The sequence below is a fragment of the Cyanistes caeruleus genome, chromosome 10, assembly GCF_971803275.1.
Source record: "Cyanistes caeruleus chromosome 10, bCyaCae1.hap1.1, whole genome shotgun sequence".
In the NCBI taxonomy this organism is placed as follows: domain Eukaryota; kingdom Metazoa; phylum Chordata; class Aves; order Passeriformes; family Paridae; genus Cyanistes; species Cyanistes caeruleus.
The window spans coordinates 7019311-7045559 of record NC_141710.1 but is presented as its reverse complement, the minus strand read 5'-3'; the positions used below and the strand labels follow the sequence as shown (position 1 = coordinate 7045559).

The window sequence follows — 26249 nt, the reverse complement described above, 5'->3', positions numbered from 1 at the left end:
AATACAGCAGACTAGGAAGAGGACAGTGTGAAAAACTAAGCTAATTAAAATGCAGCTCACACACGAGGGCTGCTGGAATGCATGGGATGAATTTTCATTGTCATCACTATAGCAGGGCCAGAGAACTGATTATCAGATTCTCCAGCCTACATAAGAATTAGGTTCCAAGACCACCTCTCCTACATCCTCTGTTCATCCAGTGCAATTTGGCATCCCATTATGGACTCTGGCATAGCAGAATCCTTATTCATTATTGAAAAAGTTCTTACTGGATTATTTTTCTGTTCTTCTTCCAGACATAGAAAGGCACCTGATTTGTTCAGGCTATTTAATCAACTTCCAACCATGATCTTCTTCCAAGTTCTTATTTCCTCTGCTCTAATGTTCAAATAATTAAGTGGCACATTTAAATTGCCTATCTATCCTGAGCTTTTATCCCATTTCAGTTCTTGGTTAGTACCCAAGTTAGCTTCCTTCTTGCCCTGAGCAGTTGGTGAGTCCTCTCACACCCAGCCTCTCAATATTGCAGCCTGCTCGTTTCACTTGGCAGGAAAAGCTTCTGAGATTAGCTTCTAGTGCCTGACCTACATTTCTGGAGAACTTCAGAGAGAATTGGTTTCTACAGCAATTCCTGGGGATATTCAATAATCTTTTTCATGACAGTTTAATAGCCATATATACACCTCTCCATTATTCTTATGTCTATAAGTTCTTGATTCCTCAAAAAACCCCTGCCATGTTAAATATCCCAGTTATTTAGCACAAGATCTTCTGTATACAACAAAATGTATTTGAAACCACAATGACTTGAAATTACTTTAATAAAAGGGATACTCAAGGCTTATGAGGCTTTGATTTTCATTTTCACTAAGGCCTTTACTTACTCTGGCGGAATCAAATGAGAGTAAATGGAACACAGGCATGCCTTGCACTCACTTTAAAAATCCATTACACAAATGAGAGGAGTCCCCCCTGTCTGGGAAAAAGAGAAGTTGAACCATTTACCACATTATGACAAGCAGCCTTTTCTCCAGCAATGAAAGTCTATTACTGTGCTTCACCAGAACCTCAGCAAGTCAGTGAAATTGCTGTAGACATAATGAAAAGCTCATCTTAGAGTAGAGCATCACATATACATCTTCCTCAGAATTTATTTGTGTCTTGCAAACCCATGAGCAATTTCCCCACTCCTAGTTTCCTACCATCCTTCATAGAAGCTAACTTGAAAAGATCTTTTCTTCTGGAAGATATACAGGAGCTTTTTTCTTGCTGTCACACCTGCTGTCTCAGTTTGAGCAACATTATTGTGTTGTTAGAAAATATCAGCAATGAAGGAGTTGGTGTGACAGACATAATTGGTAAAAACTTAAAATGCAGTATTGCCCACGGGCGAGACATATTGTTTAAATTATACACATAAGTGTCCATCACTTGTTTAGTGGGCACACAAAATAAGGGACTCAGTCTTTGAGAAGTGCCAGAAATCATTTTTAGTAGCCACAATAAATGGTCATTTACAAATGAACATTTTCATAAATCATTTACATAAACAATCCTCCCTATATTTTATATTTATATCATTTATATATTTATATTACATATATTATATAAGAATATCCTCCTTATATTTGCATTCAAGCTCAGCTATGAATCACTGTGAAAACTGGCTGTTTGATGACTGGCAGCTTTAGGAAGATAGTCCGTTCTGTTTCATCTCTCTGAGTTTTTTAGGTGGGAACTTTGTTTAAAGAATGCAAATTAACAGTGATGTCAATATTCTTAAAATATTTTTTTTCATAGAAGAGACATTTTAACAGTTACAGCCTGAAATCCCAGAGGACAATATTACCTGTGCACTTCAAATTTCATTGTGACCATACAACCTTATCCCATTCCCTCATGACCATTCACTTCTAGGAATTTCCTGTTCCCAAGGGATGATTATCCATCTCTGAGAAGTGCTCACCATGGTGGCACAATCCAGTTAACACTGGAGTGTTGCGTTCTTTCCATCACAACACATCAGTGAAGCCTGAGATTACAGGGTTGCTGTTCTTTAAAGCCCAACAGGCAAATCCTCTCTCTGCTTCATGAGACCACCTCACCCTGGTGAAGAACCAAACCATCCTGTTTGAAGGCAGCAGGAAGACCATGACTTCTTGTCCATGACATGGAATTTACTCCTTCATGGATCAGCCTTGTTCTGGTCCTTCCTGCTGCAAATGCACAAGTAAAGGGCTGGTTTCCTTTCCCACTGCAATTCTACATTCCCTAACTGCAGTGCAATTACACAGAAATGATACTAGGCTGCAGAAAGAAGAGAAGAAAGCCCTAAAACATCACCTCCTCCTGACCACAAAGATGTTCAAAGATTGCATTCCCTTCCATCCCTTTGAAACATAATTCAGCTGCCTTGTTAATGTCAGGAAGATCATATTTAAACTCTTTTTTACCAGCTCAATGCCCAGCTGGGAGGTGAAAGGCTGTGATCGATGTAGTAACCATACAACAGATGAGTTTCAAGCACTACACATTAGGCTTTATGGATTTCTTTAAAGTGTGCTTTAAAAAAAATAACAAGGAAAGAAATTAAAAGACCCATCCTACCATTTCAGCTTTCACAATCCGTTATAAAATCCTCATTTTTCAGAGCTAGGAGAGAATAAAACCCCAGCCTTTCAGACCTTGGAAACAGGTGAGTACATTAAACAGCTGGGCTAATAAATGTCATACTGTCCTTCCATTTTCCCTAAAGGCTGTGCTTAGCTCTCAAACACAACAGGGAACTGAAATTATCTCCAAAGCAGATGAATTCAAACTTTGGTGATACTCAAGAACAGATCAGAGCGAGATGGATTCTTACAGGAGGATTTACTCAGCCAAGTTGTTTTACTATTTGCTTAACTGCTTTGAATTTCTTTTTGAATTTGAAAATACTGCACATCACAGAAGAAAAGCTAGGAGCAAAAATAGAAGCTCCAGGTTCTCTCTTTTGGAGTAAAATTTCTCAGAATGTGTGTTATGTAAAAATTTTAAAAAACAGGCTCAGTGACCCTGGTTTTCTTTGTGAGTGCCCCCATATTTGCATCAGCTGGTGCAGTGCAAACAGAATCTCATGACTGGATGTGTTTGCTGGCATTTTATACATATAAAAGTGTGCATGGGTAAAATACTGACTTATTAAACTTCCAGTGTAACACTGGTACATATCATGCAGTGTACTTTTGTGCAGCTTTAAGTATTAGTAAGGCCTTTTAGTTATTCAAGTCATAGTTGAGAATCTAATTCGGAGACAGCACATGTGAAGGTGAAATGAACAGAATACCTAGAAAAAAGAAAACCCCAAAGTATGGCAGTTGAATCAAACTGGCACCCAAGTTAGGTAAGTGATATCAGAAACATCAGTGTGGGGGTAAATTTGATGCTGCTTTGATAATCCAGTTCTGTACCCTGAAACACAGTGTTAAAGAGCAGTTTGTTCCTGTACCATTGCCCATAGAATTGCATGCTTTACCTTTTGCTTAGTTGCTTTATGAAAGAGAAAAGTCTTCAAAAGTACCACATCTACATTTTTTCAGTTTAATGTCACAGGATGCCCATATCACACTGAGCATCTCTCAAAATGTAGCACACTCAAGAGGTATTTAATGACTATCCCAAACACTGACAGAACCTCTGTGCCAGAACAATCCACTTGGAATTGTTTCTGGCTGTCAGCACAATGAGCAGGTTCCTTTTGGTCACAGTTAATAGCTGCAGACAGACACCCTGTACCATATCAGCTGTTCTGGAGTTCTGTGTGTGAGGAGGGTACAAATGGAGCAGTAGCAACTGTATAAAACATATATCCACTCCCACACCATTTTGTGGTCATGTATACAGAAACAAACTGAATTCACCATGTCTAGTAGGAGATGCAGGTTTTTCACTCATTGGGAGGACTATACATCTATGGAAAGGGAAAATGGCATTGCTCATTTTAATTTATTCCTACTGCTGCTGCAATAACAGGAGCTGTTTCAAGACAACTTGCTCTGAACCTCGTTGTAATCAGTCTCAGTCTTTCAAAAGGAAGAATTAAGCCATCTACAAAAGGAGAAAGAGAAAAAAATCCCATCTCAGAAAGCTGTGGATGTAGTTTCAGCAAACTGCCTGCAGCTGCAGAGTGAGGCTGCCATACATTGCTGCTTTGAGCAGCCAGCAGCCTGTGCTGAAATACTGATTTAGGGCCTGAGCCTCAAAAGAGCTGCACAAATTCAGCTGCCAGACTGCAGTTTGTAGATAATGCACAGTATGTCGATGTGAAGCAACCACTTAAGAGACAGAACTACATGGCCATGTGGTACAGATAGAAGAATATGCAGCAACAATATAATGCTGAAGAGTCTTCTCCTAATTCAGTGGAGTTTCTCTGATTTCAGTGGCCTTTTCAATAAGCCTCAAGACCACAAGTTATTAAAATATAGAACTTAATCAAGTAATCTTGCTTTCTTGCAGATTTAATCTGCTTTATCCCCTCCATTTCTAGATAATGAGGAACAAAGTGTTATAAGTCCCATTACTTTGCTATTAAAAGGAAATCTAAGCCTAAGGTTTTGTTGCTGAAGAAGTAAGGCTCTAAAGACAACAAGAAGTGCCACTTGTGTTGATTGACCTAAATATCTGCCTTACCTTTGAGGTATTTGGCCAGGCAAATTGATTTCTGTACTTTTCTCTATGCTAAGGTCGCCACAGAGATGCCCTTGGTCACACACTCCTGTACATGGTACTCTTTAACCATCCCCATGTGCTTGTGCAGGGTCATTAGAAAATTGAGAGGACCAGTATCAAGCTTAGTTACTTCTTGATTTATCTGGATATACCTGGACTTGTACTGAAACAGTGTTTATGTGTAACATAATTATAATAGATAAAATAATAGCCTACCCAGCATGCTACATTCTTTTCCAAACTGCATCATCCATACAAATATATTTATATATCAAATGTACTGAAAGAGATTTTCAACCGTTCTGATGGTGTGATCATATCAGATTTCATTCTTATGTGGTCTTCATTATCAAAAAGTAACTGAGGCATACATTCAGACAATATAAAACCTGCTATTCTTGAGGAGTTTCTACATGGTCTCTCTTCTACTCCTCCTTTAGGCAGTATTTTCTTTGGACACTATCTCACCCTACATATCCACCAGACTGGAGCCGTGATCTCAGTTCCATAGGCATAGGTCCCCATGTGATAAAACAATAGTAATGTCATGAAATAAGAATAAAGATTGGTGATTCACAGTGCTGACTTCATTTGTGAATTTGACATCCAACTAACCAGGACCCAGTGGTACCTCAGTGAGGTTTTGTGCAGGGCAGATTTTGTTTCCCCAGCATCTACATGCACGTTAGAAAAGTGAAGGTGGTGGACATCACATCATCACCATGATGTGTAAACACTCAGAGCAGAACATGGCTCAGAACTGGGGCCAGCAAAGGAGTTGACTTCAGTTGTTAAAATGGGCTGCAATAAAAACCCTCAGAAATATTACACAGAGAAAAGCCTTGCATCTTCTGGAAGGACTGGTATACTGGAGTTTTCTCATACTTGCACCAAATAGTCCTGTACCAATGCTAATCCAGTCAGCAACATGACATTTTTCTTCTATTTGTTTCTGTCCTGGTCTCTCATCCACCTTGCACAGCATGGTCCTTTCTGTGCTGTGTTGTTATCCCTGCCCAGGTCTGTAGAGCCACAGCTCTCCTTCAGGTGTTATTAATGCATTTTTCTGGTGCAAGTATGAGCTGGGCTGAGCACAGCTAGGGTGGAGCTGTCACTGTGTGTTTAAAGCCCTCATAGAAAACAACCAGCTGCTTTAGCAAATGTTCTTGTGGATAACATAGACTAGAATTTACCAGAGACATCTCTCCCCTCCTAAGTCCTTCAAATATGACAAAGGTGTAATGGTACCTGAGATCCCCAGTGAAGAGACACATTCAATATCAACAATAGTTACACTTAGAACTCTGTGGGGAAATTCCTGATGGTACAAGAAAGGCCTTTTTCCAAAGCCATTAACTGCAGCAAACTCACAAGAACTGTTTCTGTTTGAATAAAACCACAAGACAATGAATTAATGACAATATTTCTTTTTTGTTACCTCTGCAATATTAGTAGGGGACCCACACCATTGTTGATATGCAAAAACTTCAACCTCTGCTTGAACTTTCAGTCCTTTGTTCTCGCAGCTTCTGGAAATAATAATCACTTGCAAGATTCACTGTTAGAAATAGTCATTGGTTTTAAAAATATGAGTGATCAAAGGTCTATGCTTTTCTAAATGGAAATTTCTTAAGCAGACAGTTACATCAAACTGACAAATTCAAAAGCTGGCAAAACCTTTTTTGCCTTAATGAAAAGCCTAGAAAGTTAGCAATGGATTCTGTCCATCACGTATATTAACATAATTTTCTAAGGCTATTAGGTAACATGAATTTTACTAACAAAAAGGGTGAACACAAATCAAGCATTTTGAGAGATACTGCTCTGCATCACTGGCACATAATTCAATGTCATGATGGATTGCTGGTTTTCATACTAATTTCAAGACTTCTGAATCAGTAAAGTAATATAGTTGGTCAACATAATACATTTCATAAATCAGAACTTGATAGATTAATCCATGTGGATTTATAAATCACATCAGGGTATTCCCTCCTAAGCAGAGCTTTCTCTCTACCTATTTTTCTTCATGGATTTAAAAACAAAGCATTATGAGCTTGTATCTCCAAATGATGTGTTAGCCCTCCAGGGCTAACTATTCCAGAAAGCACTGCAAGATATACTATAATTGTAGGGATCAAAAGAGCAGAGCAGGAGAATTTTACAGGTTCTCTCATAAACTCACAGAGATTGGAACAAGAGCAAATATTAATGAAGTTCATATACCCTTAAAGAGTGCATGATCAGAAGTTCATCTGTAGCCCACAGTCAGCTCTCAAACCCTAAGCAGTGAAGTCACTGCCAGCAGCAGCCTCCCTGCAGATTTGTAAATTACTTATTTCTTCCATCTCTCAAATTTACCTGTTCCTTAAAGAGGATTTTGTCATCAATACCTTTCTGTAGAAGAAAAATAAAATGCAATTAATTTACTCTCTATCAAGAAGCTCAGTGAGCAGAGTTATGGTGAAGTGTGACCCATGGTGCACTGGCCTTGCTTTGTCTATCTGTAAAACACAAGACAAAAATAAACTCTTATTGAAGCACTTTCAACAGAGCCAAGGACACTGGCAGTAAACCTTTCATGCATCTACCCCTGGAAGACACTCTCAGGCCATGTGCAAGGGACACTGAGCCCAGCAGAGATCAGATTAATTACAGCTGCTGCAGGGTGACATGCAGCCACTCAGCAGGAACTGACAGGAGCCTCAACTAAGCCTTTCCTCTTGGCATAGTCCTAATCTTCATTTCTCCATTTCTCCATTTTAATACCAAGAAAAGGATCAACAGTCCTGAGTTTCCTTGGGTATTTAATAGACTCCTGGCAGACAGCAGCACCCCAAGCTGTCCCTGTTTAACTCCAACAAGCTCTACAACACTTCTGTGAAACTTTCTGAAGTCTTTGTCCCAGGTTCTCATGAACCACATCAAATTCTACCCCTCAAAGAACAAAACAAACACTTTATTTCACAGGACATCTTCACCAGCATATCTCTTTACCTTTAAAGACCTAAGAAACATTTATGCTGACTTCTGTTCTTTAAAGATATTTTAACTCCAGGTTACTGACTGTGCTGATTGCAGGTTAACAGATACTGACTTTCTGTGAGACTTCAATTGTGCTGTATATTTGAGTAAATGGCGTGGGGCTTAGAAGCCTCCCTCTACTGCTGTGATCGTTGTGGAGAAAAGATTTGGTCAAATATCCTTAAAAATTGAATATGGTAACTTTCCCAGACAGGTTGTGTAACACTGAATTTGAGAGGTTCCACACAGCTCTATACCTTGGTAATGGTTATGTAAACTATTAGATCCTGAAGGCTTAACACTGAAAGACAATATCACTCTATTTAATATCAATATTCTTTAAATTCTGGCCTAACAGTGACCAACAGTAAGAATCAATGGGAATTTTTAGACATTTTTATTAGTGGATATTAATATACATATTCTGTTATATATCTTTTCCCCTACCCAGTCTCCTGTGTAAAGTTTTGAACACTTCCACATAAGGTATGATATGATATTAAGAACAATAGAAATGGAAAGGAGGCCATACTTCTCAGGTGGGGAAAAGAAGGTGGGGAATGGCAGCAAAACAATTCCCCACACATACTGGTAAATCCAGGTTTAATATTCAAGCAAGCTTTCACTGGCCTCATTTAGTTCAAACTGGAATCCTTTATAATTACAGAAGAATTTCCTTGAGACTTCTTTCATGACCCTATTTTTAGAGTGCACATGAGCCATTCTGGCAAACAATTTTTCACTCTTGAAGTGCTATCATGAGACCTTACTGATCTCCAAGATATGAGTTACAATGCAGATGGCAGCTCAGGGAAATCCTGCTCTTATTTGGAATATCCAAAAGCTCTGATCCCTCCCTCCCTTTATGACCTTGTGAGCTAAACAGATTTGTTCTCTTCACCTGTTCCTGAACCAAGTAGCTCCTAATCAAGCAAAGCAAAGCAAAAAATGAAGACAGAAATTAATAATAATAATAATAAAAAAGAGTATAATTTACCTTTGCTGTTGTCTTTAATTAAATGTATTCCACTCTGGTGCTGCCACTCAGGCTGAGCCTTTTGCTATGCAAATTTCAAGGCTAACTTCAAGTCACAGAACAAGTGTACACTTGAGAAGGAGTTGTCATTTTTTCAGTGCTACTTGTGTTTAAGTGCACTCTCAGGTGTTTATGTTATCCTTCACAATGGCCTCTTCCCTTTCCAATTAGAATAATTAGAGAATTGACAGGAAAAATGTGCTAGGTTTCTTTTTATCCACAATAGATCATCTAAGACTGCATTTCATTCTGAAAATCAATCCCTGTAATTTCCTGCTCCAGGCAGCCTCAGCACCTGTATTAGTCTGGTCTTTTTGTTTAAGAGACATTCCTAATGTTGCCACCAGCTCCAGTCCCTGCACCTGCAGAAGATCTCCATTCCTGCTGGTGCAGTTCTGTACAGCAGGGCATTTCAGGGTCTGGGTCCTGACAGATTTAAAGGACAGAGGGAATTGCTGTCTTTACAAATGACCCAAAATTTGCACCCAAAACTAAAAGTACTTTGTGTGTGTGCCAAGAACTGAGATCAGTTCCAAATCAAATTTTAGACTGTTCTGAACCAGCAGAAAATATGACCATCAACCTCTCTCCTTGCACAGCATGATACAAATCCATTCATAATCCTCTGCTCATTCACCCTGTCATGAATATGAGCAGAATTTCTATCTCTTGTTACTATCCAGTAAAGAAGAATTCCCTGAACAGTTTCATATCCAGGGAAGCAATAGCTAAGGAACACTGTAGTTTTGCCTACCACACAGTGAATTCAACATACTTAAATCTGGTTTTGGACAGGAGGTAGGAGGATAGTGAATGACAGAAATTGAAAGAAAAAAAAAGTTTAAAATTGGTCTATTCCTGCAGACGTTCTCCTAGTATTTGTAAAGATGAGGTAAAAGTGTGAGTTTCCATTCTGCCTCCAAACTGTGCTTCTTGCACAAACATGGCTGAGAGTGCCACTGTAAATTGGAGTAAGGACTGAACTGCTGGATCTGTTCTAATTATTCAATGACTACAGAAGGTAATTCAAATTTTCATAGAGACTTCCTCTGTGAAAGATCCACCTGCTAGAAACCACAAATTGTTTACATGTGTACAACAGTTTCTTCAGTCCAGTAAATTACACCTAATTTTGTGCTTTTTGCATTCCCTATTTCAACCTTAGAGTTGACTCACACCCACGTCTTTAAAGAACAGCACATTACCAAAGTTTTCTTTATGAAATAACAAAGAAAAATGTATAACAATGCACACAAATTACAATTGCTTTGATAAATGATTTTTCCCTGAAAAAAGGAAGTAGAAAAAAATGCAAACCAAACCAGGATCATTTTTCTCTCTTCAAGACTGCTGGAAAATGCCATTTTGATCAACTCAATTATTCACATATTAACCTGGGACTTGCATTGGATTAAAGATTCTGGTTTTAAAAAAAAATAGATTTGCATCACTGACAGAAGATACAGAAGATACAGCAGTCCAGCATTTTGGTCAATAGGTTGGTGCTCATACAAGTTCAACTCTAATTTTTACCTAAATAGAGAAGATCTGAATACTTTCCTTCCACTCAGCAGAAAGAGAGAAAAAAAAAAAGAACTTTGACTTACCACCTCCCTCGTAAGTGCTCCTAAGAGAACTTGAAAGAAAAAGACACTACATCCATCATAGCCTTTCATCTTACTCCCAGTGGATTCAGCAATGTTTCCCATGTATTCCAGGAGGCTGCACATACCCATAACAGCAGTAAAGCCTGGATTTCACTGCAAATTGTGCTGTGCCCAAAATGGAAGCCAGAAGTTTCTACCTGCACAGTTCCAGCTTGCAGCACTCTGGAGTCATGTGTGTAAAGGGACAGATGAGGCAATAAAGTCTCTGAAAGATTAATGAAACTGAACTGTGTCAAAAATACTGCATCCAGGTAAAGCTTTTCCAGCAGCTGATGGTCATTCTGTGTGGCAGTTCCAGAAGTCCCAGCTGTGGCCCTGTGCAGAGACAGGAGAGTGTGTTTGCACTCCACTTGGTGCTGTGCCTGTCCCACACTGCACTGTAGACATGTCCCTCTACTTGGATTTGGCACAGAAATTCATGTCCCCATAAAATAAAATGGCAAAAGATGTAGAGGCCTCTGTGTCCCCATTGACACCAGGGCTAAGGGAAGGATTTAGAGCACAATATCACAAGTGTCTGAAGAAATGTAACTGAGACCCTGTCAGGTAATGAAACTCAGAAAAATCCTCAGCGCATAAAAACTGCTTTCACAAACATCCAAGCCCACTAAATAAAATAAAAATCTGAAATGAAACAAGATACTCTGGATGACCTTGAGAGCTACGGTCTTCCACTCTGTCAGATAGCTGGAGCAACAAATCACAAAACACGATCTACATGTGCAAACTGTCCCATCTACAGACAAAGACTTTATACCAGCCATAGCAATTTGGTTGCTTTTCCTTCAACAGATAGGATTGTTTTGATGCTCTGTCAGTACAACTCAAGAGTTACACCACTGACTTGTGCAGGATTATCACTAGTGCATGCTTGTAGCAAGATGAGACATGGTAGATTTCTAGATAGTTTTATCTTCTGTATGCAAAATTCTGCATCTAAATTCACTGCAAGAGTGTGTCCATTAAAGCTGATAGCTCTTTTGTTTGAAATTTGTGACACAAAGCTGCTTTCCTTGCAATTAGTTATTATTCTCAGTATACATGCAAACAGAAGTTCTAATAGTTTCACACATCAGATCATGAATGCATATGAACAACAATATGGATTTCCAGAATGGAAGCAGGAATTACAGAATCGTAATACTTAACACAAGAAGCTCTCACAGAGGGGAATAATCTCTCTGCATTTGCTGCAGCTGCTTTGTTAACCTATGTCTATCCATCACTTTCAAGATGACTGAGATAAGCACATCATCTACTTCATGGCAGTAACGACTTTAATGGCACCAATTACCTAGAATCTCAGAAGTTATCCAAACTTTTTTATAATGGTGATACTTCGCCTTTCTTTACTTTCTTTTATGTCAAAGAAACCTAACAGGCATTTCAGAAAGTCTCTCTGCTCAACACAATGTGCCTGTCCATGGGCTGAGGTACAGGTTTCAGTCTGACTGGGTAACTGATTATCAGCTCCTGGTGTCTGCTGTGCAGTAATTTCTCTTGACCACACATTCCAGCATATTGAAAGTATTGCTATACCAAAAGAACCGAAAATCATTCCCACTTTTTCAGACCGAGGTTCATCAAGCCCACACTTGATGTCATCAAGTTAATTTTGACTTGATCCTCAAGTCTCCCACTATGGATTATAAAGGTAAAGCATAAACTTAATATGTTCTCCCAGTTTTGTCTGCAAACATTTGAGGGACTTTCTAAACTGGCTACCATCTTTAATTTACTTATTTAAAGACCTAAGGATGAACTTAATCTTCCCCTATGTTTTTTCGGTTTTAGCATTAACATCATTATAATTGAAGCTTTTCTCTGAATTTTGATCTGGAGTCAAGAGATGAGACTCAGACTCATTGTAGATGCATTCACAGATGCCACTTGTAGTTTAACAACACAAGTGTCAGTCATCTGCCTCTGTGGGCAATGGAAAAGGAAAAGCACTTCCAGAGACAGACTCAGAATAGTAAGTTTAGCTTCTGTTCCAAGTTCTCCTGTGGAATTTTCCATTTTAGGGTCCTTGGAGAAAAAAAAGAACAGTGTACGAGAATCCCTTTCTGAAGCAGCCACTTTTCCATCATTCTCTGTCTCAAACAAGAGGAATGTAAAGAATTCTAAAGAAAATTTAAAGAAATGTCTGGTAGTTTTCAAACCATGTTCACAATCTTTTCCTGATTGCATCAGTCTGACAATTCAATCTCTCTTGATTTATTCTGCTTGCATACAATCTATCTTAGCTTTTATCTTTTCTCATTCTGATTTTTCTTCTTCTTGTGAACAACTGATAAACTATAAGTGTTCAGCAATTGTCTGTAAATAAAATTCACTGTTTCATCACTCCCCTGTAAAGCACTCTGGAGTGGAGGATTATATCCCTGCAGGGCAATGACCTTTCCAAAGAATCTTCCCAGAAGTTACAGATACTGTTTTATAGCTAAGAGAACTCCCCCTAAAACATGATACAGGGTATAATGTACAAAGCACAATATATTTAGGGAATTTTTTTTTCCTTTGGTGGCGTGTATGTACTGCTGTGCCAAAGCTTCATGTCAGAAATTAAAGAATCAGCTTGAAAACTTACAAAAAGTGGCTTCATATTCTAGTGGAAATGCTACAAAACAGACACCCCAGAAAGAGGAAAAAGCCTCAAGAAAACCCTGGAAGTAATTCAGACTCTTTTTGTGAAACACCAACTTTCAGAAAATCTTAGTGTTTCAAAGGGATCATTTTGTTCTCTTCCTTCTTCTCAAAGACACACTGCAGATACAGAAAAGATGTGAGAATACCCTGTTGGGAAGCCTACCCTGTCAAACCCTCATCAGCTGTACAATAGCTTCTTGAATTCCCTGACACCTCGTGCAACTGCAAAAAATTGTGGAATTTTAGTCACTGGAAAAAAAAAATAACCACAATCTCAAACCATAAAGAAGAGAAGGCAACAAAAGGATTCATTATTACCATTTTTTCTGATAGGACATTAATAAAGTAGCAAGTGTAGAGAGAAGGTTCACATCCAGCTCTGGGGTCCCAGCACAGGAGCCAAGGCCAGGTTGGATGAGGGTCTGAGTAACCTGGTCACTGGGAGATGTCTCTGTCCATGGCAGGGGCTTGGAACTCAATGAACTTTAAAGTCCCTTCCAACTAAATCCATTCTATGACTTTGTCTTTCTTCCACTTATGTCCTGTGAAGTTCCAGAGAAGATAATGATTCTTCTCTACAGAGAGGTCTTGTCACTAGAGCTTTTTGAGCCGAAGGCAGTGGTGGGCACGTGAAGGCTGAGGGCAATCTGCCACAAGAACAGTGCTAGAGAAAGAATTACCAGCTCTTGGAAAAGAGTTTTTATTTCTGTCACTTTCACAGTTTTGGGTTTTTATTTTTTCAACACAGCCAGCAAGGATTTCACACCAAGAGTGATGCATATCCTGCTTTTTCAATGTTTGTATCCCATCAGCCCACCTACAGTTATAAAACACCATTCCCAACAATGACCCCTGAAAGGTCATACCTACATTACAGCTCTAATGTTCTCTTGACTAATTTTCTGTTCATTGAAAAAAGGTGTTCCATGCTCATGGGCAGACAGCATAGAACAGGCTCTTCCCATGCTATTGTGACTCTGGAATAGCTGAAAGACATTCCCTGTAGTCCAAATTAACTCTCTAGTCAGGATGGCTGCATACCTCCAGAATTACATCAGAAAGAGAAGAAAATACACTTATGCTGTAAAGGTACAATCTTTCACCCAATTGCTATAGAAGTAAGACCAAAAGGGGAATTCCTGAGACATATTCCATACTCAACAGGATTCCCAGTTTGATCCCTGAAGAAAGACCCCCTTAAAACCAGCAGCTTATTATGACGCACACATTAAGCAATTCAGCACTGTTTTCATACACAAGATATCTCCCTTTCCCTATTTTACAAGATCCTTTGTTGAGTAAAGGGTGCAGAATAAACTTCAACACCAAAACCTTTAAGCTCCCAGCACTTTGACATGAGATTGACAGTAAAGAGAGAAAAGAACTTGCTAAGAGGTGAATTTCTCAGCTATTTAACTGCCAAATATTTGATACCCCAGGATTAACTTCATACCACTGACAGGCTCCTTTTCCTCCAAAACTGCTGTCCTGTGGAATATTTCTGTCTCATAAAATATGGATGCAGGTAAAACCTCTGCTGCCAAATATTTGTGGGAAAAACAATAGTAGAACTGTAACACTGAATTCTCTGATTTTAAGTCTCTGATTTAGATGTCTTCAACTTTGCTGTCAGCCCCTCATCTGTAGCTGTAAGCCACTCTGCTTTCTGAAATTTTAGCCACTAAATCCTTAAAACTCATATTCTGAGTAAAGAAAGTGGAACAGAAGATGACTTTCAGTAATAAAAACTTCTGCTGACTGCAATTATTTTTCTGGTACACAGTACCAGTCCTAACAAGAAGCCAAAAATTGATGTTTTACTAGACCTCCATACATCTGCCATTCTGAGACCAGTGAGAGCAGACACAGCTGACACAGGGCCCAGCACACAGAAATCTTACAAATTCCTTGAGCTGCACACAAAATTCACTTGAAATACCAAGAGATTTGCTTGTCTCAGTAACCATCAGAAAATGCCTTTGGAAAAGCTTATGGACCACTGTGGTCATAAACCAGATCCTGAAAAACATCTGTCTGAAGTTATGTGTCATTTTTCTTTGTTACTAGGAAGCTTACAACAACTTCTCCAGAAGTTAAATGATTTCCTGTATTGAACTCTAGTGCCCAGTTTCTGGCCCAGAAAACAGCAAAAATAAGTTCAGTGCTGCAATGAGACAGCCAATCAGTCCTGCAACTGCAACAAATTTCCTCTATACCAATAGGAAAAAAATCAGGACAATCAAGAAGTTCCTGTAGTTGTCACTCATGGAAGGAGATGTGTAAAAACATAGAAAAGGTAGGAAGAAAATTTGGTCCCATCTCACAAGTGAGATCTTGGAGAACAGAAGACTATTGAGAAACATTTCTAGTTTGTGGTGGTTTTTGTTTCTTAAAGATATGTTTCTCACTCATTTATTTGACATTGTGTTCACCTAAGCTAATTTAAAGCATCTCTTTCTTTTGTCCACTTAATTACACATCATATTTGTACATGGGGAATGTTCAGTCTTCCCAAATGTAAGAGCTTTCTTTTCTTTGCCTGCACAGAAAGCAGCATCCTCACCATGCCAAGGACAGAAAAGAGTAAATCAAACCCAAACAAAATCTTTATGAAATAGGAAACAACTGTGCTGCATGGAGGATCCAGTAAAAGAGAAAGCATGAACAGCAAGGTTTTCTTAAAATCTTCACTTATGCTGCTATAATATTTAAATGTTGAACATAAGTTAAATGACAGAATCCTGGTCTATAGCTAGGAGGGCTGAAACCATTCCATACCAAAACTATTCAACATCAACAAGGTCTTTAAAAATCCCAGTTTTAACTGTAAAAATGAGATTTTATAACACTTGAGAATATCAATGTATTTTAATGATTTAACAGAACATGTTTTCCTTTCCCTCTATAATTTTCCTGTGTTCACTTTTTTAAGTATGTGTGTCAAACATTCAGCTTGTCAGATTATATGATGATAAAAGACATACAATAACTGCAAAGTACTCAAATTTCATCAAACCTTGGCCAGCAGAACTGAAAACATCTAAATAAAGGGAACATCAAGGGACAGATCACAAGCAGAAGCTACTTGGGATAACCTTTGATAACAATAGTGCACTACTAATTTATACCAGCTGTGAATCCACAGGGAAGGAGCAAAACTGGTGGGAATTAAAATATGCAGAAAAGCAACAAAACCGACGCAAGGTTTTGTGTATCCTCATGGAATCCTTCAGAAAATGTGAGAAGGTGCTGAGCTTCCTGTCTCTGTTTTCTCAGATTCAGTGCCCAGGAGAGATCACATATAAATACATCAGTGTACAATTGTTAAAGGTATAAATACAGATTTTTTGACTGTGCTGGGGCTTCATTAGCAAAATATGAAGTATTGAAGCTAACATAATATGATAATACAGAAAAACACACTTTTTTAAAAATGTTTATACTAACAGTGAAATAGTAAATATTCCCTTGAGATGCTTGTGCCAAAAGTACTTTCAGCAGCCAGTGCAATTCAGCAGCTTATCTGGGCTGCCTCATGGAGACAAAACACAATAAGTGCATGTGAAAGTGTTCTGTAAGTATTGATGTTTATAAAATTAAAATTTGTATTTGTGTGATTCTCCCAGCAACTCTGTTTTTAGTTATTGGTTTGTCTGTGTCCTTTAGCAATAATGAACAGTTCTTGGATGCATTTCCAAGCAGGATGGGAGCAGTTTCTACAGGCTTTCCTTTCAACAGGGAGGTGGCTACACCAGCTGAGTGTGATAAAGAACCCCTTCCTCCCCTCTCATGAACTGCTCTACATGGTGCTTATTTCTACACAGCATCTCCTGATGCCTTATCTCCACCAGTGATATTGAGAAGAGCACAGAAAACGCTGTTGTCTCTATCTGTACTCCATTATAACCCTCCTTGGTACTGGAGGGGCCAAGCATTACTAAAAGCTAATGGCACTTGAGGGTCCAGTTCCTGTAAACTAGGTCTGTGAAAGCACCAAGGCACAGAAAAAAACACATGTTCATAGGAAACCAAACAAATATTTTTGTGCTCTTCTACATCAACAAATTGAATAAGAATAGCAGTGCTTCCCAAGCCTCCTCCTTCCACAGCAATAATTACCCTTCTGTTTTCTTCACAAGCCCACTTCTTTAAATTCATGCTGTGATGAATGTTATCTTCTTTCAAAATTACAGGTGTAGCAAGCATGTCTTCAACAATCTGTCTTTACTTTTAACTTATACTATGATTATAACTCAACAGAGCAGAGCATAATAAACAAATCATTATAAAATGGTTTCCCTCTAACTCACAAAGTACTAATGTGAAGTCTTGCTCAACACAGGAATTTTCGCCTAATGACTACTTTTATTCTGCTTTCTTTGTAAAATTGCAGGGTTTATAATTAATTATCAAATAAACATGATAGATATGTTCAAAAACATAAAGAACCCATAATACTAGAATTTATAAGTGATAGACAATGAAGTTGATCCTAAAGTTCTCAGTTCTTTGGCTCTAACACTTGTAAAAATGCATGGGTTTCTCAATTTTCCATTGCAATGCATTAGAATTGTCTCAGGTGCTTTCAGATTGAATTAACTGGAAACAAAAGATATACAATAGATTAAAGGCATTGAAATCAAACCCACCAGAGATCTTTATGTTGTGAGCACAGAGCAATCACTCACAAATTCCCCTAAAGACCACTGAACACTTCAGCCACAAAAACCCAACTGAGCAGAAGAGATCAGCTCTCATTTTCTCTGCCAGCATCCACCAACAGTGAGGGGTTCCCAGGAAATATGAAGAGCTCAGCAGTCCTGCAGGATGATGGAGCTGCAGCTCTCAGACACTTTTCACACAGCTTCTGGAAGACAGTGACTTGTGGCTGGCTCCAGCCAGCAGGAAAACACTGGATTAGAGGATATTTCCTCTCCAACCAAGATGAATTCCAGCCTCTGGCATTTGCTCAGCCTCTGGCATTGCTCTGGTCAGACTCTGATGCTTGTAATTAATTAAACTAATTTGTTCCCAGTTCCCATCCAGCCCTGCACCAGTGAACAAGTAGGAAGCACAATGTGATGCCCTCTGGTTTCACATGACAGGACTTAGGTGAGATATTCTTTCTAATGACAGAACCCAAGCTTACTTTTTGCTCCCCCTTTTCTTGTGAAAGACAGTCCTGTTTTCTGAGCCATCCTAGAAAAAAAATCTCCGGTTTAAATTACTATTTCATTCTTTCTACAGAGCATCTGCTCAGGAAAGAGGAAAATGTGAGACTATAGGCAAAAGTAACTTCAGTAAATAAGGATAATTTAATAAGTGAAAACCAGTGCACACTTAGTACCAAGATGGAGAATGAATGTTCAAAACCATTTGAATAAAAAAAATGAATCTGTTAAAAAGGACCCAGAGATGGCATTCAAGAATAATTTTTTTTCAGATCCCACAAGCTAACAAATTTTTTGGGGACTATAACATACAAATCTTTTCACTGCATGTTATCAGGACAGTCTTAGCAAATAGATGGACTGGAATCAAAATGTGTTGCCTGTATCACAAGGCACAAAGTCAAATAATACTCACAAAGTTTCTAATAATTTTTGAAAAGTAAATATGCAAATATGTAAATATATATGTATATGTAAACATACATGAATATGAAAGTTGGGAATCTTGGACAGATTGAAGAAAGAGCTATAGTTATCATATAACTCATTCAGCAACGTCAATATCAGCCATTCCTGCTGTCAGCTTTGACAAAGCTCACACTACAGGTTAATATCAGGCAATTTATCAAAGAAGGGTCCATCAGACAACCATTATGATGGGGTCAGAAATTTCTCTGCAAACCATCATTATCACTTAGTGTATCAGTCAGCAACCTGAATACTTTCTGAAGTATCAGACACTGATAACATGGTATGGCAGGGCCTTCAGCCAGCAAATATGATGATAGCTTTGAGTCATCAACTATTTCCTATTTCCTCCTGCTCTGCAAATATTTATGTATATTTACATTCCCAAGCCCTCAGAAGAACCACTGCTAATAGCAGATAGACAGCACCATTTATGTATATTTGTTAGTACAACACAGAAATGGAAACATGAGCTAAAACAATCAGGATCAGCACTCCTATGCATAGTTAGGAACAAATTGTGGAATGAATGTTTAATTTCACGTCTTTCCATTGTGGCATTAATCAGTGAAGGGATGGTAGTTAAGAAATTGCTTCTGCCCATCACTCAGTACTTCTGCTTTGAAGTAAGAATTGAACTTTTCATTTCCTGGCAACACTAGTAGACCCTGTCAAACCAGTAATGGCTCCTACTGTTTGCTTAGACATTTGACATGGAAATTCCTGCAGATCAGACCAGATACAAAGAGAGTGGAATTTAATTACCAGAGAGGGTGCAGGTAAAAACTACCCTGCTTTTTGATGGAAAAGCTGCTGTTGTGTCACCACAGTCAGGTTGTTTCAACAACAGGAATTCATAACACTTTATCTAAAGATAATTAAGAATGTCACACACAGAACACTAGAAAAATATGTTCAAGTGAGATACCACAGATACACACCTTGGAGGAATGGAGTGGATTCAACATTTATAGACAGACTACACCAGGAATTCAAGGACACCCACTTCATCCTTCAATTGGAAAAAGATATGAAATAAGTTATATAAGGAAAAAACGTAATAAAGTTGACCTGCCCAATTTTTTATTCATAAACATCTCTTAGTAGTTAAAGAAGATAAATACCATTTTCTTCCTTTTTACAGATGGACAAATGGCAGGCAGTGTCACTTGCAAAACAGCACACAAGGTCTTAGGAGAGCCTGGAAGAAAAATGAGTGGGACTTCCTGGTCTCCTTCAAATTAATAGGAATCTCATGGACTTAAACAGGTCCAGCTTTTTCCTGAGAACGTATGAATCATATATTCAGGACACTATGATGTTGTAACATTACACAAAATAATTTTCCAGTGAGCTGCTAGCTCTATGTAACCAACCATGCAAAGAAAGAAGATTAAAAATTGAATTAATACTCAAATTTTAATCATACCAGCAGTCGCTACTGTCACATAACAGCAGCAGCACAAAGGGCGAGGGGGGCAGAGCTGTAACTGGCAAACAAAAGGCAAAAACTGTCTTTCTTATTCATAAGTAGATTAGTGAAAAATAAACCACTTAAACACCCAAAGCCTGCTTTATGAACTCGAGCATTTATTTACATAAATGCTAGATGGCTGCTGGTATGAATTCTTTTCATCTGGGTTATTTAAATGTGAGGATGTCTAGCATGAAGGGCAAGCCACCAGGACAGAACTGCTGCAAGGCTTTGCTTTTAAACCCATGTATGACTTACTGTCTGGGGATTCACCAAATGCTCAGGTGAATCTGACAAAACTGAAGGTGTAAGAGAGAAATACTGAAGAGTTCAGTGTCACACACTATTCATGGTCCTTCTGATACAAAACTTCACATTAAAACATGGCTCCTTTCCATCCAATAAAACAATGACATCTCAGGTATTCTAGAAGGGAAAAGACTTTTCACTCAACAGAAATTATTTTAATTGTGTAGTCAGTTTAAAACAGAATATTTCCAGCCTTGATATTGGTCACAGTGAAAATTATACATCTTAATTGAAGTGGTTAAAATTGCCTTGTGCATACAGGAAAGGTTGTAGCTTGACCACTTGTCTCACTGGAAACACAACCAAGGACCTTCCTTTCAGGGAATGTCAGGAATGATCTGAACCTGCAGGCAAATGTTTCTGAGGATGGGAAACAGAGCTATAACACATTCCTTACTGACTTGTGAGAAAAGAGGGGAAATAAGAAATAGATCTTAAGTGGGAAGGAAAATTTGCTTTCTTTCTGCAGGTGATGCTAAAGAAAGGAATAAAAAAAATATTTTATCAATATTTTCACCTGAGAGGGGAACTATTTCCATTAAATGAAAGTGATAACCAGCTGTCTCATGGAAGGTGTTTGGGCAGTCATGTTCACACTGAGCAGCCACAAAGAGCCTGGGAGACCTGGGGAATTAAAACAACAACCCCAGTGCCACCCAGCACACACACATACTTGCCTGAGTCTCTTTTGACTGTTCCACAGTTTTACCCTGTGTAATCAGTGCCCAGACACAGCCACACCAGCACCAGGGGATGAAAGAATGGGAGGTGAAACACTCTTCTGGGAGTTGAAAAGAAGTCTTGGTCTTGCACAGCCTCTAGATCAGACTAAACCCAAACTAAATATCCTACACTACCCAATTCTGTGCTGTTACCTCAAGTGAGATGTGACACAGCTGTAAAGAACAAAGAAACCTGACTCCAGGAGTGGGAGGTGAGAGCATTTTAGCCTCTTTCCAGCCCCTTGATTTCAGTTTCTATTCCAATGACTTTAACCATAAAAGAAAGTCTCTGCCACAAGCCACTTCTGGTAGAAGAGTTTCAACCATTCATGAGCATCCAATAGAGCAAATTCTACACAATTCCTTCCTGTTCTTCCAAGCCACAGGAATTCCTTTTTTAACATTTTGGGAGGATTGCATTTATAAAGTGAGGAAATTTGGGTTTTTACCCCATCACATTATCATGTAGATCTTCTCCATAATCCAGCCATGAAAGATACAGAATGCCCTTCATGTCTTACATAGCAGCAATTGACAGGAATCAGAATCTTTCTTTACTGGAAACTAGTCTGGGAGTTAATTTCATCACAACTTTTCCTCACACAGACACATTGCAAAGTCAGGGCAAACAAAACAAAGTGACAATTTGGCCCTCTGCATTCAGAAACTGAAAGACTGTTAACAATTTTCACAAATCTAAATTACCTGTAAATAAGAATGACTTGTCAGGAATTTGTGATGATTCTCATTAGAGGTAAAAGTACAAGGATCAAGAGCACATGTCATCCTTCTGTGGGAAAATGAATGATTGTGCATAACAGAGATTTCATGATTTTTTTGGGGCTTGACTGACAGGAGCACGTGGTGATCACTTTTACAATGAACTGAACCCAAAGTCAAGGTCTGGGAGAAGGTGGTGAGGAAAGGAGTACAGATACTGCATTAACAAATGGGCAATCACACAAGAGCTTGCTTGTTTACAAAAAGAGTGCAGTGGAGGCAAAACATTGTATCCTCTATTATTTAAATACCAAATTTTTATTCAACAAACCCCACTCTGTCACTGACTGCCCAGTGATTTTTTCTTTATTTTTTTGTATCCACACTCTATGATTCTTTAGCGATGACAAGGGAAACATTAAATTAATGATAAATTTCAGTAATCAGGTGAAATAAGAAAAAACTTTTAGAGTCATTAATGTTAGTTTTTTTCCAAATCACTGTTTCATATTGTTTAAAGACACTTCAGAGAAATAACTAAATTCTCAGTACTTCTCTGTGAGGAAATGAAGTCTTCAAAAAATAGGCATTAAATCATTACCTATGCTTAAAAAATACAATAAATCAACTTAATGAAACGTTAGGCATGAAGTTCTCGCATATATGGGCCCCAATTCATGCATTATCCATTAACTTGATGCAGCAGACTGGGAATATTCCCCTGTATTTAGTGACTCAGACTGGGAGGTATTTGCTAAACTAAATTCTACTGTTAATTTCATGCCAGAAACATATTTTCAACAATATGTTGGTTCTGCCAAGATTAGGTGTTATCAAAGATGAAAAGTAAGGGTAAAGGAGGCTTAGAAGAAACAGAACTTCTCCTGGAGATGGGGAAGGATTCCAGAGGTGCTCTGAATTTTCATTCACCACACTCCCATTTCCAGAGGCCAACTGCAGCCTGATCAAAGGCACACAGAGCCTCCCACAATCTCATTCAGTCTTTTTAAATCAGGGCTCACACAAGCACCTATTAATACACAGTAAAAGAAAAAAAAAAGGCAGTCACATCCCTTTCAGTTAATTAGGCCATGATTATTCAACTTCACACAAGAAAAATCTTATTGCAGCAAAGAGGGTTTTCTATTAACCTCCTCCACTCCTTCCTAGTAGTGCATTCAAGCTGTATGTAAATTGATTGTATTCCTCAATGTCACAAGCTATTACACACAGGAAAGCAGGCAGGATTAAAAGATGTCTGTGATTTGACTGTCTAGAAGAATCATTTGTGAGACTGCCACTAGCAGGTGAATGCCTGACACGAAATGCCTTGGGTTGGAGAGGATGTTATTCAATGCTTGTTCTTCATACAGATTTTTCCTGGTGCTTTTTCTGAGGTATCAAAGCTAAACCAGATAGACCAGTGGTCTAGTAAAACAAAACAGTTTACATTTCCTTTTAGGAATGGGGAGAAATTATTTTGCTCTTCATCCTGCTATTTCAGTCAAAGAGCCAACTCTCATTTCCCTTTACAGTTATATCTATAAATCCTGCTCGTAGCTCTTTGGATTCAAAATGAGAAATACTTTCAAGCAGTGTTTTCACACTGGCCCAGTTTTCAAACACTTTGGGGAGGATAATCTAACCTTAGAAATGAGCAAAGCAGCTTTGCAACTGGTCACTTCCAGCAGAATAGTAACCTTAGCAATTTTGAAAACAATGCATTACCAGAAAACATGCTGAAAGTTTGTTTATGAATACAGTCTGAAACAAAACTTTTTGTATTACTTCATTTTTTGAGATGATTCAAAGCCCACTAAAGTCAATAAAAGGATCCATATTGATTTTAGGAGGCTTTGAATCATGCCTAAAATTGTTCTTTCATTACACTTCCATCCAACACAGTAAAACAAATCCTACAAATCAATATATTTCTAGAAACACAGCAGTACAAGAATGAATTATAAAAAGTTATAACACTAAGAGCTAACCAGGGTTTGTACACATAAGCAACAAAAAAATTACTTCTTCCTGGGGTTAATTATCTTTTCACAGTTCAGAAAGGTAATCACCTTAAATTACACTGGTCTTGCTAATGCTTTCTTAAGTAATTCTGACATTTAAAGGTAGAAAATTTATGTAGAGCAATTAATTCATGAAATAGTTGCAGCAAAATTAAATCTACTCAACATTTTCCACTTCCTGAAAAGACAACATTTTGCACATAACTTATTACATGAATAAATATTTTGTCAAAATTGGGAATAAGATGCTTTTCCCATTATGTCTGAAGAAGTTTTGCATTTCCTTATAACACTATTTGCAAGGAGTAATGATCTGGACTTCAATAATCTCTTGGTGGTACTTGTCATACTCCTCAGGTCAGGGGAGTTTGGATTCAGCTGTGGGCTGAGTTCACTCAGTCTCATTGTGAAGATAAATAGGTTCACTTTCATGCACTTTCCTTCTGAGGGAAAGCTTCATGTAGACACTTTGTGTGACCCACAGCCCAGGCACCTTTCTCTGTGTCATTTTTCATAGTTTTGTTTCTTCAAACATTAAAGTTATTTCTTGAAAACAGAATACTTCCCTATGTGGATACAATTTTAAAAATCTTAGGGATCTAAATGCAAAACATGGGTGGGAAAGTCAAGCAGGAATCCAGACCATTTTGAAAATAGAGCCTACATTTAATCTGCAATCCTTAAGATTTTTGAAAGCCATTAGGTCAAAGCTGTACATTTCAACTCCTTTACAACTTCTCAAATAGCTGTCCCTCTTCTTGCACACCCTTTCCTATTTTAAAGCATTTCTGGTGCTTGGCTCTTCTGCCAAACTAGGACTCTGCCTATGACAAAAACATCCAAGACAGATCACCCAAGAAAGAAACCATTGACAGGAAGTTCTGATATCCTTCAACTACTGAATCAGAAATAAACACTACCCAAATTGCAGCTATCAAATGAAAACATGTTACAAGAAATTGTCCTCTTAAACCAAGACTCAGGATGTGTTGATTCTTGAGGTACAAGAGCTATTCTGAAAAGCAAGCAAAATCATAGGACACAAAATGAAATAAAATAGCAAATAAAATAACAAGCTGAACTCGAGAAATATTAATAGAATATCACTTCTTTAATACACACGTCATGCAGAGCTTTGATCATCACACTGCAGTGGCCTTTTCCTAACAGCTCCCTCATTAACATCAGTGTTATTGTGGAAGGAAGGAAGAGCTTTGTTTACACTAACTATTTAACTGGCATTTGAAAAGTATTTAAGTTTCCAGTACCCAAAGAGTTCTACAGGAGAGCTGGAGAGGGACTTTTGATAAAGGCAGGTAATAACAGGACAAGGGGAAATGGCTCCAAACCAAAAGAGTAGATTTTGATTAGATATAAGGAAGAAATTCTTCACTGTGAGGGTGGTGAGGCTCTGGCACAGCTTGTCCAGAAAGGTTGTGGCTGCCTCATTCCTGGAAGTGTTCAAGGCCAGGTTGGACATGGCTTGGAGCAACCTGGGATAGTGGAAAATGTCCCTGGCCATGGCAGGGGGTTGGAACAAGAGGAGCTTTCAGGTGCCTTCCTACTCAAACCCCTTCTGTGGTTCTATGGAAATTGGTTTTGACAGCCTCAGTAGGCACACACATGGATTCTCAAACCCTGTCTAAACTCCACATCTAAAATCCAGAAACAATTTCCCAAAAACAGTCTCAATATGGCAGAAGCAAAGCTCTTAACAAGAATCCACATAGTTCACTATACATTTTGTTTAATTAACCACAGAATCACCCAACCTGGTCTTTTCCACAATGATTGCTCAAATATATTCACAATCATTACAGCTGGCACTCAGGGGAATGTTTTCCTTACCTGATATCAATCCACACAAAAAGACAAAATGTGTTACTCTAGTAAACTACAGTGTTGGTTATCAAAACTGTTTGTCATTCCTAAGTCAAATTTTTAATTTTTACCAAGCTTGAAAACACTGTGATGAGGAAGCTCTGAAGTGTTTATCATTTGGAGAATATTTGTTTCATTCTATCTTAGTCATCCAGAGGGTAACAAAATGAATACCTGGTGTAATTTGATGACTATTGTCATGATAAGTTTTCAGTGTGACATTTTTGTAATGAGACACCATTAATTTAGCTGCAGATTCTTGGAGGAGTAGATGGAATTAATTTCTAGGTGACTCTGCTCCTATCATGGAAGGATATTCTTGGTGGGACTGTAAATGCCACAGATCCCCACTTCCTCTACCTCTATCCTGCATTTGGGAGAGTCCTTTTTGAAG

General features: G+C 38.3%; 1 long non-coding RNA gene across 1 annotated transcript in view; it reads right to left on the bottom strand.

Moving 5' to 3' along the window:
* Window positions 1-26249, bottom strand: part of LOC111933226 (uncharacterized) — a 144458-nt gene that overhangs the window by 8949 nt on the left and 109260 nt on the right. The window lies entirely within an intron of this gene.